At 39.1% G+C, this 19,846-nt stretch overlaps 1 non-coding gene across 1 annotated transcript; it reads left to right on the forward strand.

Annotated features, from left to right (window-relative positions):
• Positions 1-17,130: 17,130 nt before the first annotated feature.
• LOC125871964 (small nucleolar RNA R71) lies at positions 17,131-17,237 on the forward strand. Its single transcript, XR_007447078.1, has one exon. It is a non-coding gene; the product is annotated as a small nucleolar RNA R71 (small nucleolar RNA).
• The last annotated feature ends 2,609 nt before the right edge of the window (positions 17,238-19,846 follow it).

The raw sequence follows: 19,846 nt of genomic DNA on the forward strand, positions 1-19,846 counted from the left end.
AGCAACACCATTCAATCACTAGGACAACTCGTGCAAAACCTTATAGCCTCAAGAATTTACTCTTAAAATGCAGCAAACTCAAGCATAGTTTTTTGTTACATAGTTACATCAGTTACATCAGTTACCGACCCCTCATTGAACATGTGCCCTCACTACAAGTGAACACCCTTATTTACTTACACATAAAGAAACTCAAACAATAATGGGTGAAAGAAGCAAATTTCGCTCACTCTCTCAAAAGAATTCACATGCCACAACCAACGAACCATAGGCATTCCCTTAGTGTACTGCATCACTACTTTCAAGAATGTGGAAGTTCAAGATCAACTAGGTCTTTAAGGGTTGTAATGTAGCCTAGGGGGACATGTAGGGACTGTTTTTTATTATGAATAGTGACTACATTCCCAATCGCTTTAATACAAGCCACACTTCATTTTTAGACCTTCTTTTAACAACCTTCTTCTTATTTGGCCCTTTTCTTAAAACTACTCGGCCATTTGTTGTACGACATTCAACATTCATTTCTTTCCACCATTTTATTATCATTTCATCAAATATTTTTATGAGCCAGCATTATGTCTTTTACTCCAATGATTTATGCTCCAGGGCTTCACACTCGCTCTCTCTTTTCCTTCACTATTGTCCACTAAAAGCGCTGAGGAGCTTTTGGATCAAATTTATAGGTCAAAGAAGGAAAGGGAATAAGCTTCATGATCGGCTACCAAAGAATAATTCAAAGGCTCGAAAGGGTTAACTACAGATATATATATCATGGTGGGTATAACAAGAAAATAAACAAGGATATCAAAGAAATGCCTATATCATTTCCTCAACTCCTTATCCTCTATTTCGCTTTGCAGACACACCGGGAAAGTTCTGGACATCACTTAGTAGCATGGAATACAACAAACCTCGCACACACGACACACATTTAAATCAGAGCTGATTACTACGAACTACTTCCCAGCCACTAGCACAAATTAATTTTAAGCACACGTTCATTTAGAGTCACATAAAAGAGGCTAGATGTCAACATAAAGTCACTCCTTTATTTTCAACATTCAGCCTAACTCAATGCAGTTGAGCAGCCTTAGCAAGATGTCAACCCTACAGACCCAGCTTGACTCAACTATGACACTGAACCAATCCTAAGAAACAAAATCTTTATTTTATATGGTTCAACGGGACTATACTTGGCCAAAGAACCGAAAACAACTTCCAAAGAACCCAAAAACAAAAACAACAACTAAAATAGCAAACTAAAATAACATAACAAAATTATTTACACAGATTTTTCATTCCCACCCCACACTTAAAGAGGAAACATTGTCCCCAGTGCAATACATATAACAAAAATCCATAAAAAGGTAGGGTGGGTACTTCCCTGATCACTCATCCATTCCATCATCGCTTTCGGTTCCCTCAAGAGCATAAAGTTCATCCTCCTCGTCAGCAGAATCAGATTCACTATCTGACATGGTTCTCCTCTTGTCCTCATCAATGGGGACATTATCCTATACGGGGTCTAGAAATGCAGGTCTGAGTCCCAGCAGTGCTTCAGCATGCTCGATAACCATTTATGTGGCACAACATTTCAAGTCCAAACATATGTACCGTCATGAGATCATCCCTCTTGTTGCACTCTGTTGTAGTGAGGGTGGGTTCATGCACATTTTTTGGCCCCTTTGTCTTTGTGACATCTAGGGGTGTGGTGAACAAAGGTGCCATGTAGTCCACGCTTTCCTCAGGTACTCCAGCTCTCCTGCACAAAATAGTGATTAGTCCGCCAAAAGAATAACTTCGACCTCTATGCACTCTAGCCTTCCACATAGGTGATTTCAACACCGCTCCTACATTTATGGGTAGGTCCTTCATCAGAGCATAGACCAAGCATACGCGGTCCCCTGTCACCTCGGTGAAATGCATCCCTAGTATCAAACAATTTATGACAATTTTTAACCACACCAATATGGGCATACATATAGGACTGATGATAGCCACGATGCCCATGGCTAATCTACTTTGCAGTGGACTGTACCCCACACAAAGTGTGTCGAATCTTCTGATACGAAGGGCAGATGTTTAACCCATTCAGGATATCAGAAATGGCTTATGCGGTGCCCAACACTTGATTATTAGCTGAGGGTGTAAAATTGACATCCACGCCACACACTGTGACAAAATGAGACTGAGTGTCAGTATTCCAATTTGCGTAGAATTCCCGAACGACACTCACATTGCACTCTAAAGGATTCTGAAAGATGAATCCCATGCGCAATTCTTGCAGGCGGCGTATAATCCGAGGGAACTCCCTCTCCAACTGCACACCATCTAGCACCACATCCAAAAAGTAGTTGGCTTTGGTGTGGGATTTATACCACTTCTTGCCCTTCGACGTAACTGCCTTGGAACCTTAACGTTGGGTCTTCCCTCTTGGGACTGCAGGTGCTGGGGGAATGGTTGTGCCAATCCTCACTCTCTTAAGGCTGCTAGACGCTCGCTTTGCCAAATCTTGTTGTGCCAAACATGATATCCTGCAATAAGACAGTTATCACTTTAATCAATGAGACCCTATTAGTAAAAATTCATCCACACTTAGTTTAAGCACACATGTAACAAACAACAAGGTACTCAGACTTCCCATTGTTATTTTCAGCATAATATTCTCACACCCATCACAATTCAAGTACACCCATCCATTGTTAACTTGATTTTACCCAAGAATTTAAACCAACCTAGATTCTTTTTCTCAATCTGTTCCCTAATAACAATTTTGCTTCTCAAGACTTCACAAAACCCAATTTTTAACTCACTCATCCCAAGTATCCCCTTCTAACATCAACCAAGTCCATTCTAAAAGGTTTACAACCATGGGTATCATTGAATCGGTAGAAAATGTAAACTATTTCACCCTTTATCTCATATTCCACATAGAACAATCAATTTCAACAAACAAAATAAAATATTTCACCATCCATCACATGAATACAAGCCCTAACTTCAACAATTCATCCCACACAAAGAAAATTAGGAGTAAGAAACATACCTTGAGATTTTAGACTAACGAAATTGGAAGAACTTGAGACGGAAACACAACTTTGTGACGCGCAGTTGATTTAGAAAGAGAGTATTAGGGTTAGAAAGGGAAAGATAATTCTTTCAATTTCTTGGGATAGTAGGGATTTTGGGATGAATTGGGGGTTAAAAGGGGATGGGGTTTGGGTTTTACTAAGTTAATCGGGTAAAACCAACTTTTTAATGAAAAAGTTTGAAAGATATTCACCTGGTTTGCGACGCGGAGCTGTCGCGGACACAACTTATAACTTTTGATTCTTCACGTGGGGTGTTCTATGATTGGTGAAATCCACTCCTCGACGTGGGCAGGTCGCGCACTTCACTATTAATCCCTCTTTGTTGTCGTATTTTCTAGCAACAGGTCCGCGACGTGGAGCTTTCGTTGACTACCCTTGTATTTTTTATTCTTCTCCTGGGGTGACCATCACCCTGTAGAAATAGGTCCGCGACATGTATAAGTCACGGACTCCACTGTTTTTCACTTTTTTTTAATTACGACTAACAAATACTAAAATAAATAAAATTTCCTATAACTGAAAATAACAAGAACTCACCTACAAAAAAAACAAAAAGGAAATATCTTCTAGCGTACAAAGTCACGGGTTGCCTCCCGAGTAGCGCCTGATTATACATCGCAGCACGACTAAGCTCCCCATCATTCATTCCTCAAACCCAAAATCTCTTCTTCTCGATCTACCTCTTTTCCGAAGTAGTGCTTTACCCTATGTCCATTCACTATGACCGTGGACTGCTTTCCTTCATTCCATAACTCTATAGGTCCATGGTCATTCATGCGCACCACCTCGAATGGTCCGCTCCATTTTGACTTACCTGGAAACAACCTCAATCTAGAGTGAAACAATAATACCTTTTGAACAGGCTCAAAAAGTTGGGACACAATATACTTATCATGCCAACGCTTAGTCTTCTCCTTGTAGAGCTTTGGATTTTCATAAACATGGAGTCTGAATTCCTCCAATTCATGTAGCTGACCCATCCTTTTTCTTCCGGCTAATTCCGGATCTAGATTCAACTTTTTCACTGCGCAGTAAGCCTGATGTTTTAACTCAACTTGAAGGTGACAAGCTTTACGAAACACCAAGTGGTAGGGAGAAGTCCCTATTGGTGTCTTATAAGCTGTCATGTACGCCCATAATGCATCATCGAGATTCATTGGCCAATCTTTCCTTTGGGCATTTACTGTTTTCTACAGAATCTGCTTCACCTCATGGTTTGACAGTTCTACCTGGCCGCTGGTTTAAGGGTGATATGTTGTAGCTACCTTGTGCCTGACTCCATATTCAGCTAAGATATTCTTCACTAATTGATTTATGAAGTGCATCCCTACATCACTGATTATTGCTCTAGGAGTTCCAAATAGAGTCAAGATATGTTTTTTTAAAAACTTCAGCACCGCTTTAGCATCGTTAGTAGGCAGAGCTACTGCGTCAACCCGCTTTGACACATAGTGTAACGACCTGGAAAACTAGTAAGTGAAATTAGAGCCTAACGAGTTTGTTTTTTTAGTTTGTTGTGGGGGATTGTAAAATTTCTTCTCGAGTTTAGATTGAGGGGTTTAGGGGTTAAACGTCAAGGTACGACTCCCCAAGGACCAACCAAGGGTCCTTGAGGGGGACCCTAAAGCCTAACCCCCAAAGCTCTCCAAATCTGCCCATGTTGCAAAAAAGTTGTGACCCACGGATGAGACTTACTCCCCGTAGGTCCATCCACACCTCGTGGACTTGCTCCGTAGGTCAAGGGACAAGATGGCATGTTCCAGTCACTAACCACGGAAAGCCAGCATAGCTCATGGACCCACCCACGGTCTGTGGGTGGGGTTTCGTAGGTCACCATTGCTTGGCTATCAAGATTCGGCCAAGTGGAGGGGTAACTTAGTAAATTCCTTTTAAGGTTAGTTAAATTAGGGGTCAGTTATTATTGATTAATTAAAGTATTTTAAGGCTTTTAAAATTATTAAAACACCTTTTCCAATTTATTATTCCCAAACACTCAAAAATTAGAAACTACCTCTTCAAATATTCTCTCTTTAGAAACCACCATTGAAGAAGACAGATTCAAGCTTTCAAGCTCTAGATCTCACCATTCTCACTCAATTTTCGTGGAGTTTCTTCCATAAAGGTATGGTAGTCCTCATCCTTGATTAAGTTTCATTCAAGGAGCCCTATCAAAAGATGATTTCAAGTTTCCAAAATCCCCCAAAAACCTAGGGCTTTCAATCTATGCATGGGTTCAATTCCAAAACGTTTTCAAAGGTTTATATATGATGTATTATGAATGCATTGTTGAATTAATGATGAATTATGGTGAATTTCCTCTATGAACCCATGTTTTCCCCAAAAATCCCAAGTTGTGAATTGTGATTGGGAATTGATTGATCGTGAAAGTATGTTGAATTGTTTATGTCTATATTGAATTAATGATTGAATCATATTAATTCCCTTATAGAATGTATTATTCTAGATGTTTGGGTTGAGATTGATTCATAGCCTTGAAAAGCAATTTCATGAAGGATTATGTATGATTATGATGTGAAGTATATGTGTGTGATCTCAATGAAAGTGTTATGATCATGTTTAGAATACAATTGTGTTATGATTGAAAGTTTATCCTCAATTAACACTCATGAATGATGATGATAGAATGTGAAGGGTTTCTTCAATGTAATGTACACCTTGAATTGGTAGGCTTAGGCATCCTTTTCTTGTGTAAATGAAAGTAATGTTGATTAATGTATCTTGAATTGGTAGGCTTAGACATTCTCATTTTGTATGAATGAAGTAATGTTGATTGTTGTACCTTGAATTGGTAGGCTTAGACATCTTTTTCTTGTGTTACTAATGTATATGGACTTAATGAACTTTGAATCGGTAGACCTAATGTTGGTAGCCCTTTCATAAATGAATGATGAAGTAATCTAGGTTATGTCTTGAACCGGTAGACCTAATATTGGTAGCCCTTCATGATGAGTCTAGGAACTAATGAATGAATGATAAACCTTGAATCGGTAGACCTAATGGTGGTAGCCCTTTCATGTGTGAAATGATAAACCTTGAATCGGTAGACCTAATGGTGGTGGNNATCGGTAGACCTAATGTTGGTAGCCCTTTCATAAATGAATGATGAAGTAATCTAGATTATGTCTTGAACCGGTAGACCTAATGTTGGTATCCCTTTATGATGAGTCTAGGAACTAATGAATGAATGATAAACCTTGAATCGGTAGACCTAATGGTGGTAGCCCTTTCATGTGTGAAATGATAAACCTTGAATCGGTAGACCTAATGGTGGTGGCCCTTTCATGTGTAATGTATTTTGGGTCGGTAGACCTAATGTTGGTAGCCCTCTCAAGTACAATAATGTTAATGAAAATGAACTACTCTATGGGAATAGAGGCTAAGCACCGAGTGGATATGGTAAGATGGAATCTCTCCCTACGTTAGGCCAGGTTTCAATGAACATATATCGTATCCCATAACTATGTGCCCGCATAGGATATTAGCTAGTGGATCCACCTAAGCTAAAATGTTACCAGTTCTACCCTAGGCAAGTAGACCAACTCTTTACGGTGTGGGTCATGACTTTGGATTCCATGATTTTCTCTCATGGTCTATGTCGTTTGATGCTTATTCCCATCACGTGAGATGTGCACTATGGTTGCTTAAGAAATTCTAGGAACTGTAGGTGGTAGTATGGGATGACATCCATGCATTGCACGAGTAGGCATTGAGAGTGCTATGATGAGTTCTCTAATGTCTTAAGGACTAATAAATGAATGTGCTCTTAATGAAGCTAATGAAGAATGTTGACTTAAATGCTTAATGTAATGATGCATGCTTTACTTGGATGGTATTATGAGTTACTTTCCTTGTGACTTATGAAATGCTTATGTTCCTTATGTATGTGTACTGACCAAAGATGAGTATGAGAAATGGTAGGTTCATCTAAGGTGGACTCAAAGTGGTACTTAGTTGGGATAGTATTATGGGATGCTATTATTACATTGCACAATTATAACTTAGGGTTACTTAAGGTGAATGTTCTAATCTGATGAAATGTCTTATATGTTGAATGTGATGGTATCTTATGCCTTTTGCTAAAGTTCATGATGTTTTCTCAAAAAATTGGTATATTTTATGGATTTCAACCAAAATGTCCTTTTTAAGCATGGTTTTTGCATGACTATCATACTTAATACATTAAATGTCCTAACCCATATTTCTTCTATTTTTCTACAAAGTGTATGGTTTGGACTTGATGTTCTATACCTGGAAGATAAGTTTCTAAGGAGTAAGGAGTTGAAGATTTGAAGAGTCCTCATAGTTTCGAGGACAAACCCACCATGATCCCTTTATGTATTTTATAATTATGTTTAGAGATTTTGTATGGGCTGCGTCCCAAAGTTTTAAGTCTTATGGTTCTAAATGGTTTGAGACAAAGTATAGAAAGACTTCCGCTTGCTTTAATGAAAAATGACTTCGATTGTAAAAGAGAGTTTTAAATTCCACACTTTTTCCCTATGTTTTTATGTTATGAATGCTATAAGGCTTGTATGAAGCTCTTCACAGTCATGAACACCGTGTCGCATCTGGTGTGTAGGCTTGGGTTGTGACACATAGTCCACAACCACAAGGATATATTGATTTCCATTGGATGGTGGGAACAATCCCATGAAGTCAACCCCCCATACATCAAATATTTCGACCACTAAGATGCTATGCAATTGCATCTCATGTTGTCTGGAAATAGTCCCTATCCTTTAGCATTGATCACAGCTCTTCACATAACCTGCAGCATCTTTGTACAAAGTAGGCCAAAAAAACCTGATTGGAGCACCTTATGTGCAGTGCACTCACCTCCATGATGACCCCCACATGCAGACGAGTGGAAACTATCCATCACTTATCTCATCTCAGAGTCAGGTACACACCTCCTCATCATTTTGTCAGGAACCTGGTTGAATAGATAAGGCTCATCCCATATGTAGAACCGAGCATCATAAATCGACCTCTTCTTTTGATGTGCGGTTACACTCGGTGGGAACAATCCGCTCACCAAATAATTGACAATATGTATATACCATGGTAATTATGTCACCTCTAGATCTAATAAGTGTTCATCAAGAAACTCTTCCCAAATTTGACCTTGCTCACCCACATGTGACGAACTCTCCAACCTGGACAATTGATCTGCAATCTGATTTTCAGAACCTTTTCAGTCCTTGATCTCTGTAATACCTCGGAACCTAGTAGCCTAAGCAAGGGTCCAAGGGAGAGGTTGAAAACCTAGGATTTAGCCTTGCCACCCTCCAAGAAGGTCACACGAGTCGTGGTGGTGCCCGTAGACCTTAGGCAATAGCTAACAAGGCTGCCTCACCTTCCACGACCACTATGAAGCCTCATGATGGGGACCACGGGCCGTGGTGAGGGGAGTGGAGGCTAGGCAGTAGTCCCTAGAATCTGCCCAAAAGGAGACCCTCCCCACAAGCCACTAGACGGCTCGTGAAGGCCACCATAGGCCGTGGGGAAGGGTCGTGGTGATGAGTTAGATGTTTAGGGGTTAAGGGGTGGCAAGCTAGACTACTTGTCAAGGGCCAGGGGCATCTCAACAGTCTGTGAAGCCCCACACGAACCGTGAAGTCATTCGCGAAGGATTTCATTAGACTTAGAGTGTAGGGTCAATTTCAAATGCTCATATCTCATAGCTCAAAACGAATTAGGTGGTCCATTACCTATCCAATTAAAGGTCTCTGAGTCCTCTTTCCAATGCCGCTAAGTTTGCCCAATTCCAATCTCAGGGTAAAACGTTATTCCAAAAATAGTGAAGCACTGTCACGCTGAAAATTCTACACGACCCGTTTGATGGGTCATGGTGATGATGATGATCCGTGAAGTCGTCCATCATGACATGAATGTTGAATCACCACGGCTTTGAGAGTAGAGTCAATGTATTGAATAGAAGTCTAATAGGGGATTTGTGGTGAAAGGCCTATACTCACCTAATCTACTTTATGAATTCTTGAAAGTATGAAGTGATAGAATCACTTGAACATGGATTAGTTGTCAAGGACATCTTTCCATGAGAGATGAGTGTTAAGCAAGGCTTAACAAGTAAACCTTGGGGTGTATGATTGTCTCCAAGTGGATATTGAATATGAGATGGAGTGTCACACAAGATAGGTTTTAGGCTCCAAGTAGAAAGGATAACCACACCTAGTTGATGTGAGGATTATCCAAGTTAAATGGGGAACTGTTACGTAGTAGAGTATGGGTTTTCCCAAAGTTAGGTCTCATGAGATGGAAGCCTTCACATAGTTGAGTTAAGTTTTCTAGGAGCAATCTCCATATCTAATGAACTAAGAGATGCTTGAAGAAGCATCTCATAGTTTTCTAAAGCATAATTGAACTAAGACTTACTTGACCTCATAGTGTTCAAGAGTATGAATGGACTTAGACATGCTTAAAGTAGTACCTCATAGGGTCCATGTAGATGATTAACTAGACATGCTAAAAATAGTATCTCCTAGGGTTCAATCTAATAATGAACTAAGATGTACTTAAGAGAGTACCTCATAATGTTCTAAAGTTAAAGAGAGGAACTAGGTTCCAAATCAAGAAGTATTAGTATGAGGACCTAAAAGTAGTCCTTAGCATGAGTAGTATTATGGGATGCTATTCGTGCATTGCACAAGTATGACTTAGGGTCATTCAAGAAAGAGTTCTTATGAGTGAAGTATTTTATGATAGTGTTGTGCTATAGTTGCCTTCCATGATATGTTTGACTAAGGATGATAGTTCCTGTAACGACCCATAAAACAAATAGGTGAAACTAGAGCCAAACTAGTGTGTGTATGAAGTTGATGTGAGGTTTGAGAGTGTAAAAAGTTGTCTCGAGCTATGGTAGAGGGTTTAGGGGTTAAACGTCAAGGTACGACTCCCCAAGGACCACTCTAAGGGTCCTTGAAGAGGACCCTAAGTCTAACCCCAAGATCCCAAAGAACCATGAAGTTTGGCCAAAATGGGGTGAAGCACGGAAGGGGTCCATGCCCCGTAGGTCCATCCACTATTCGTGGATGGCCTCTATGGGTCAGACCCCCTTGAGGCAAGCTGCATCCCCAGACCATGGACCAACAGAACGGTCCGTCACTGGACTCAGGGTCTGTGAGTCTAGGGCGTGGTCCTCACCTTCAATTTTCTGTTTTGACTCGGCAAGGGTGAGGGTCATTTGGTAAATTGTTTATTAATTGTTTTAAGTGTATCGACATTTATTTCAAGTGTATTAAGATATTTTAAGAGTATTAAAACAATAAAATACTATTTTAGATTTCATTATTCAAATCCCCCAAATCAAAACCCCTCCCTCTCCAAATATCTTCTCTCTAGAACTCGATTGAAGACCAAGAGAAGAAGAAGACTTAGGGCTTGAAGAAGATGGCTAATTAAGTGTATTTTCATGGAATTCATCTATTAAGGTATGGTTATCCTTCTTCTAGGGGTTGCTTTCACCCCTAGAGTCCATTCAAAGTAGATTTGCAAAGTTTTCAAGTTCATGAAAGACCTAGGGTTTTACTCAATCTCATGGGTTCTTTCCTCAAATTGTTACTAATGTCATATTATGATTATATTGGTGTTTAATTGGTAATTTATGATGAAAAATACTCTATGAACCCATGTTTCTCTCTATTCCTAAATTATGCCTTTATGAAATGGGTTTATAGATTATGAAAGCTTATGATTGTAATATGTCTAAATTGCTTTGGGTTATTGAATTGTACCATTATCTATGCCTTAATTATGGTAAATTGTTGGTGTGTTGATGATTTGAGATTCCTGGCCTTGAAGGCAAATTATGACTAAATTTCATGTAGAAGTAGAATGTGTTTGACCTATTGATCCACTTGAAAGGTAGAGGTTTTTACTTACTAAGTATTTGAATGAGAATCTAATGAAGTTAAGGTGATCTTGCAATGAATGTATTTCTGTTAATATTGAAAGTCTATTTCTCAATTTGACACTCATGAATGATGATGATGGAATGTGAAGTGTTGTCTTCTATATATATATTGTATATCTTGAATTGGTAGGCTTAGGTATCATTTTCTTGCATGATGAATGTATTTTGACTTGATGTCTTAATGTCTTGAATTGGTAAACCTAGTGTTGGTAGCCTTTCATAAATGAATGAATAATGAAGTATTCTAGGCTATGTCTTGAACTGGTAGACCTAATATTGGTGGCCCTTCATGATGAGTCTAGGAACTAATGTGATGTTAAACCTTGAAATGGTAGACCAAATGGTGGTGGCCCTTTCTTGTGTGAAATGAACCTTGAAATGTTAGACCTAATGGTGGTGGCCCTTCTAGGAAGATCAATGAGCTATCCTTAAATGTACCTTGAATTGGTAGACCTAATGGTGGTGGCCCTTCATGTGTAATGTGCTTTGGGCCGGTAGGCCTAATGTTGGTAGCCCCCTCAAGTACAATAATGTTGATAAAAATAAAATACTCTATGGGAATGGAGGCTAAGCAACGAGAGAATATGGTTAGATGGAGGTTCTCCCTATGTTAGGCCGGATTTCAATGAACATCTTTCATATCCCATAACTATGTCCCCACATAGGATATTAGCTAATGGATTCCATCCAAGCTAAAATGTTACTAGTTCTACCTTAGGCAAGTAGAACACCTTTTTATGGTGTGGGGTCATACAACACCAGATTCCATGATTTAGCTCTCATGGTCTATATCGGTTAATGCATATTCCCATTATGTGAGATGTGCATTGTGGCTTCTTGATGAGTTCTATGAAGTGTGGGTGGTAGTATGGGATGCCATCAATGCATTGCACAAGTAGTCTTTGTGATGGTCATAGTGAGTTCTCTAAGTCTTAATGACTAATGTATGAAAGTCCTCTAAATGAAGTTATTGAAGAATGTGACTCTTAAATGCTTATTGTGACGATACATGCTATACTTGGGTTATATTATGAGTTATTTTCCCTTGTCATGTCTTATTAAATGTTATGTCTCTTACGTGTTGATATTGTGCAAAGGTGAAAAGGAAGAAATGGTAAGTTCACTTTTGGTGACCTTAATGTGGTACCTTAATGTGGATGGTGGTATGGGACGCTATCCTTACATTGCACAAGGTATAGCATGAGGGTTACTTGAGGTGAAGGTCTAGGGTGAAGGTAATGGCTTACATGTTGATATTGTTCAAATGTGATGTTATGACTTGTATGATGATTATACTTGTATTTGATGTCTCTTATGTTATTGTTCATGATATTTCTAAAAAGTGGCATAATGCATGGTTTCCAACCAAAATTTCCCTTTGAAAGCATGTTTTTGCATGGTCATCATACTTAAAACATTTTTTGTGTGCTAACCCATATTTCTCTTATTTTACTACAATCGTAGGTTCCGGCAAGTGATTGCTTCTATCTAGATTGAAGTGCTTGGATTGAGATTTCCTCCAAGGCTAAAGTGGTACGTCCTCATAGATCGAGGACAAGTGTCTTTTTAGAAGTTTCATTCTTTCCATGTAATAGACATTTCTAGTTTTTTCAATTGTAAAGGGTCGTGTCCCTACTTTAGTTTTCAAGACTTTGTTTAGATGGCCATGTGAGACTTTAGTAGACTTATGTTGTATTTTCAAGTGTTTTTAAATGAAGCTTTTGATAGTTTGGTTTTAAATTAGTTTTTAATTTCGCACTATTTCTACGTCAAATGCAATAAAAGGTTATGAGGCTTGTATTAGACCCCTTCGGGGTCGAGTACATTGTGTCGCATCTAGGGGCTAGCCTTGGGTCGTGACAGTTCCCTTGTCTATATGAAGTTAGCTAAAGAGTGAGACTAAAGGAGAGTAAGTATGACTATGTTGACTTCAAGGTTATACTTAGTGTGAATGGTACTGTGGGGTGCCTTTCATTTATTGCACAAGTGTGCCTTGGGGTTACTTAGGAGTATAGTGCTCTCATGACATGAAAACCTAGGTCTTGACTATGAATGTGGACTATGCCCAAGAATGATCAAGAAGAGGTACTTAGTTTGGATAGTATTATGGGATGCTATTCTTGTCTTGCACAAGTATGCTTTGAGGTGGCTTGTGAAGTAGTTCTCTTGTGATATGAAAGACAAAAGGTTGAAGTATGTAAATTTGAAAGTCTAAATAAGGACTATACTATGAACATGATGTATCTCCTATGCTTATTTATTATGTCTTATGTTGACTTATGATTATATGATGCTTATGTTGGGGATTATGCTATGACTATGTTATTGTCTCTTATGTTTATGTCTTATGTTGACTAATCATTTTGAGATGCTTTTATGATGTTGTGCTAGCTATCATACTTGGTACATTTTGTACTAACTCATATTGCCTACATTCCAATCAAATGTAGGGTATTAGAGATTGAGTTCCTTTGAAGGCTAGGTTTATAAGAAGCAAAAAGAGTTGAAGATTTTGGTGAGTCCTCATAGCTTCGAAGACAAACCCATTATTCCTTTATGTCATTTCTTTATGTTTTAGACATTGTATGGGCTGCGTCCCTAGTCTTTTATTCAAGAGTTTAATAAATGGTTTGAGACAAAGTTATAGTAAAGACTTCCGCTTGCTTATGAAAATGCTTTCGATTGTAAAATTTAAAGAAGTCTTAAATTTTCTATACTTTTCTATTATCTTATGTTATGATTATGATAAGGTCTTGTATGAGACCCCTTCGGGGTCAAGTACGCCATGTTACACCTAGGGTATACCCTTGGGTTGTGATAATCTCTATGTCAAACTCTTGCAGCAACATAATCCACCTAATCAGTCATGGCTTTGCATCCTTCATATAGAACAGGTACCTAATAGCTGCATGATCAGTATAAACAACAACTTTAGTCCCTACAAGGTAAGATCTAAACTTGTCAAAATCATAGACCAAGGCTAGCATTTCTTTCTCTGACACTGAGTAGTTGGCTTGAGCTACATCCAGTGTTTTGCTTGCATAATAGATTGAATGAAACACCTTCTCTTTCCTTTGCCCTAACACTGCCCCTACAACCACATCACTTGTGTCACACATCAGCTAAAAAAGAAAGCTCCCAATTTAGGGAAGTAAGGATTGGAGCTTTTATTAACTTTTTCTTCAAAGCCTCAAAAGATCGAATGCAGTGCTCATCAAACACGAATTTCATCTCCTTCTCTAAGAGACTGTACATAGGTCTTGCAGTCTCAGAGAAATCCTTAATGAATCTCCTGTAAAACCCAGCATGACCCAAAAAACTTCTCACCCCTTTAACAGATACTGAGGGGCTAGCTTTTCAATTACCTCCACTTATGCCCGATCAACTTCCAGTCCTTTCTTTGACAACTTATGACATTTTTCCCAGTTTCGAACGAGATTAGTTTCTTCACATCTAGCCAATACCTTGTCCAAACTTTCTAGACACCTTTCAAAAGACTCCCCAAAGACTGAGAAGTCATCCATGAATATTTCCATAAAATCTTTGACCATATCATGAAAAATGGCCATCATGCATCTTTGGAATGTGGTTGGAGCATTGCATAGCCCAAAAGGCATTCGTTTGAAGGCGTATGTCCCATATGGACCAGTGAATGTGGTTTTCTCCTGGTCCTCTAGCGCAATCATGATTTGATTATATCTTGAATAGCCATCTAGGAAACAATAATATCCTTGCCGAACTAACCTATCCAGCATTTGATCAATGAAAGGAATGGGTAGTGGTCCTTTCTGGTGGCCTCATTCATTTCCTCTAATCCATGCATATGTGCCACCCTGTCACTTTCCTGGTTGGAATCATCTCATTCTTTTCATTGGTGATCACTGTCATGCCTCCTTTTTGAGGCACACACTGAACCGGGCTGACCCACTTGTTGTCTGAAATCGGATATACAATACCTACATCCAACCATTTAATAACCTCATTGTGCACCATATCTTTCATCGCTGGAATTAATCTATGCTGGGGTTGTACACTTGACTTGTGGCCCTCTCCCACGAATATCTTGTGCATGCATAGAGCTGGGATGATGCCATGTATGTCAACCATGTGACAGCCTATTGCCTTTTTTCTCTTCCTCAATATTTTCAGAGAGGCCTCAACCTGCACTTCAGACAAAGCAAAAGAAAGGATTACATGTAATGTTTCATTAGTACCTAAGAATGCATACTTGAGATGAGATGGGAGAGCTTTCAGCTCCGACTTTGATGCTTCCTCAATTGATGGCTTGGGAGGGGGTACTAAAACTCTATTTAATGGCTCCATAAACTTGCAAAGAATGCTCACATTTGGAACATCTAGAATACTAGCAAGCTCCTGGGCTTCAGCGTTCCCCTCAATATCCTGCCCAATTAACACTTTCTATAAAGGGTCTCGGGCTTCAACATATTTAGTTATTGTTTCCTCATCAATGACTGTAATTGCTGACAACTCCTCATATATTGCAGACAACTTCATTGCCTTGTATACATCAAAGACATCTACCTTGTCATGATCTCTCATTGTCAGCCTACCAGCCGCCACATAAATTAATGCACCACCGACTGCTAAGAATGGATGTCCCAACATAAATGGGACCTCTGGGTCAGGCTCAAAATCCAAGATGACAAAGTCTATAGGAATAATTAGAGTTCCCACTTGGACTAAGACATACCTCAATAACACCATCTGGTCTTGCTACTGAGCGGTCAGCTAATTGTAACATTCTGGTTGTAGCTTTGGGCTTTCCCAGCCCCAGCTTAAGAAATATGGACGTAGGCATCAAGTTGATACTTGCGCCCAAATTGCACAACCCCATTGCTTAGATGCACTTGCCAATTTTTATTTGCACAGTAAAACTCCCTAGATCTTTCAACTTAGTTGGGAACTTATTCTGGATCCTAGAACTGCACTCCTCAGTGAGTGCTGTTGCATACTCCACCAATCTGCTCCTGTTAGCGATAATATCTTTCACATATTTGGCATATTAGAAATGCCCTGCAACATATCAATCAAAGGCAAGTTAACATATACATGTTTAAGGAGTTCGATAAACTTACCACAACATTCCTCCTCCTTCTATTTTTTGAATTTCTGTGGAAATGGATGAGGTGGTTTTGCTTTTGGTTCCTCATCCACCCTTGGCTCACTTGGTCCAGCTTCATCCACCAGCTTTCCTTTTTCTTCAGCAAATTTTATTTTTGGAGTTAACTCCTCCAATGGACGACCACTACGTGTACTCACAACATTTACCTATTTTGGATTTGGATCAGTATTTCCAGGCAAACCCCCTTATGGTCGACAATTTTGGGCACTAGCAAACTGCCCGAACTGCTTCTCCAAAGTCTTGGTAGCTAGTTGGTTGTTTCGGACATCTGCTGCCAACTTAGCTTGGTCAGTCATGATTTGTTTTAGCATGTCCTCCACACTCATATCACCCTGCTTAGCAGCCTGCTAATTCCCATGACCCTGTTGATTCCCATGGCCCTGTTGATTGTAATGTTGGTCACCACCTTGCGACATTTATTGGTTTTGTCCGTGGTGTTGATTCTAATTACCACCCCATGAAAATTTTGGGTGGTTCCGCCAGCTCAGATTATAGGTGTTGCCGTAATTTTGGTGCATTCCTCCTCGCTGGGCATTACCTACAAAATTAACAGATTCTAGATTTGCTCCATATACATCAGCAGTGTGATCTCCACCTCCACATACTTCACACCATGCTGGTGGCTGCTGCACCATATTAACTTGAGCTTGTGGTTATCCTAGTGACATGTTGCTAAAGTGTGTAGTCATCATATTTTGCATTGTTGCAATTTGTGCAATTAAGGTTGTCACTGCATCCACTTCCAACACTCTCGCAGTCTTTTGACCGGCTTAGCTCCTCCTCCATTCCATTCAGGATTACCTTGTGAGATTATATTAAGGAATGCAAACATCTCAGCATATGTCTTCTCCAAAGTTTGTCCACATACAACAGAATCAAGTAAATCTTTTGTGTTCGATTCCAATCCTTTAATAAAGGTGTGGACCAACACTTTGTTAATTTGATGATGATGTGGACAACTCAGCAACATGGATTTAAACCTGTCCCAAGCTTGGTATAAGTTTTCTCCTTCTTTCTGTCGGAAGCTTAATATATCGCTTCTCAGCTTGGCTATTTTCCCGAATAGGAAAAACCTTATCAAGAACTTCCGTGCAAGATCATCCCAAGATGTTACGGAGTTTGCAGGCTCAGAGTTCAACCATATTTTTGCTTCCCCTAGCGAAGAAAAGGGGAATAGGATGAGCCTCACATAATCGAAGTTCACTCCAGTTGGAGTGTAAGTGTCACTGATCTCAAGGAGATTCTGAATGTGCATTTGTGGGTCCTCATAAGATAAACCAGTGAACTGTCCATTTGTGTGCAATAGTAGCACCATGCTCTACTTCAATTCAAATTTCCCACCAGCTACAGGTTTCTGAATACAAGAATTAACATTGGTGGTGCGTGGGATTGCCATGTCTCTCACTTTCATTTCTGCCATCACTGCAGGTGTGTCTTGATCCTCCCTTTCTTCTGGGGTTACTAGTTCACTAGCGACAAGAGGGACACAATATGTGAGTCTTTTTTGCTTTCTCCGGTAACGAACAAATCTCTCCGATTCAGCTAGAGGCTTTACCAAGTCCTGGTCGTCTTCCGGTGTTTGTTTGTATTAACTAAATTGAATAGTTTCAAATATTAACTTCTAAACTTAAATCAGTTACAAAAGGAGATTTCACAATTTCAGGATTGTAGAATGCACCAATTTCAAACATAGTAATAACTTATTCCAGCATTCGACATGTTAACCTCATCATTGATTCACAAGGTTGAATTCACGAGCATGGTCTCCCGACCTCTAATCGCCTACCACCATTGACTGCCTAACTACATCGTTGAGCAGGGATAGGCATGAGCCAGTAGCGGAGTATTAAGCTATCATCTTGTATATTAACCAAATGGGGTATGTAGGTATACTCATATCCTATATACGAAATATTCTAAGTGTTACCCTAGAATGAACACGTTCCTCACATTCCTTGGTTTATCCCTCTATTCGTCTTCCGAGTTCAAGAGCGGAAAATGAATTTATTTTAATGTTGATCAGTCATCAAAATAGTTAAACAAGAATGCAAGCATAAATCATAAGAAAACCCATCTCATGTTAGAAATAAATAATATTATGCCATTAATCGTAGCTACAACCCTAGAATAAGGGAACTTAGCTACTCATAGTATGAATCATTATCAAATAATGTTCAAGGATCATAAAAGTGTTTACCAAAATGAAAGAGTAGAAGAAAAGCCCCAGAGATAGTCAGCAAAATCGTCCAAATCATGTTCTCCCATTTTTTCCAAAAGAATAATGCTGATAAAATAATATAGCTGTAATATTTATAGTTTGAAATAAAACACGTGGTGGAAATCTGGAGTACAGGTCCGCGACATGGAACTGTTCCCTCGTTGTACATTACGAACAACTTGATTCACTTCGCGAGCGCTCCCATCTCACACTTCACTGTTTTGTGGAGTTAGTTTTCCACACTCTGACTTCAGCTCCGCCACGCGGAGGCGCTCCCTCTTAGTACAATTTTCAGCTTCTTGGTCATTTCTCCTTAGAAACTTCGACTTCTATTTTCCAACCTCTTGGATGGTTTAGTTTTTCGCTCCTTTTCCTTGCTTTACGCCCTGTGAACATCTAATCATATTGGTTAGAGGAAACACAATCAATTAACTCTATAATCTCAATTTAAACTAGGAATTTGCTCTCGAACTTGACTATATATATGGGCTAAATTGGTTATTTGGCGCATAAATACACCTAAGATTAGTGCGGTAGTCGGATGGATTTGAGACACATTTGAGTATGAATAAATTCCTTAAGGAACAATTCTATTGCATGATTTAGAGTATGAAAGAAGATTTGTTTTCGTACATGTCTGTTAGTCCCTCATTTATAAAAGTGGGTGCCCTCACAAACATAAATAAGATCATACTGACACAACTTCATAAACACCCTATGACATTTGAACTTTATGCTCTGATATCAAGTTTATCACACCCCAAGCCTACACTATGAACGTGGCTGGCACTCAAGAACTATTGTTGATCCCCAAGTGAATCCTTGACATGACTAACTACTTAGCGGAAGACTAACTCAAATAGATTTAAGCTTTAAAATAGAATTTGAATTCAAAAGTCTCAAAACTTCTCAAACTTAAACTATATCAAAATAGTTTACTCAAAACTGTCTGAAAATACTCTGAAAAAATAATAGTTTGCCAAAATAGTTCAGAGGAAANATTGGCATGACTAACTACTTAGCGGAAGACTAACTCAAACAGATTTAAGCTTTAAAATAGAATTTGAATTCAAAAGTCTCAAAACTTCTCAAACTCAAACTATATCAAAATAGTTTACTCAAAACTGTCTGAAAATACTCTGAAAAAATAATAGTTTGCCAAAATAGTTCAGAGGAAATACTGAGAGAAACTCAACATTAAATACCTATGAAGCCTCTATAGTTTAACATGGATGTTGGAACAAGACATGTGACACCTCAAAACTACTAAACTGAAAGACAGGAGTGGAGTTCTCTGGAATGCAACAAAGGTTCACCAAAGCTAGCAAAAAGTGCAAAATGATCTCAACGGAGTGCCTGTTGATGATCATGAACACATATATCTGCATCATGAAAAGATGAAGGATGAATGACAAAAATACATTGAATGTGTGAGATGT

Source organism: Solanum stenotomum, chromosome 7 (genome assembly GCF_019186545.1).
Source record: "Solanum stenotomum isolate F172 chromosome 7, ASM1918654v1, whole genome shotgun sequence".
In the NCBI taxonomy this organism is placed as follows: domain Eukaryota; kingdom Viridiplantae; phylum Streptophyta; class Magnoliopsida; order Solanales; family Solanaceae; genus Solanum; species Solanum stenotomum.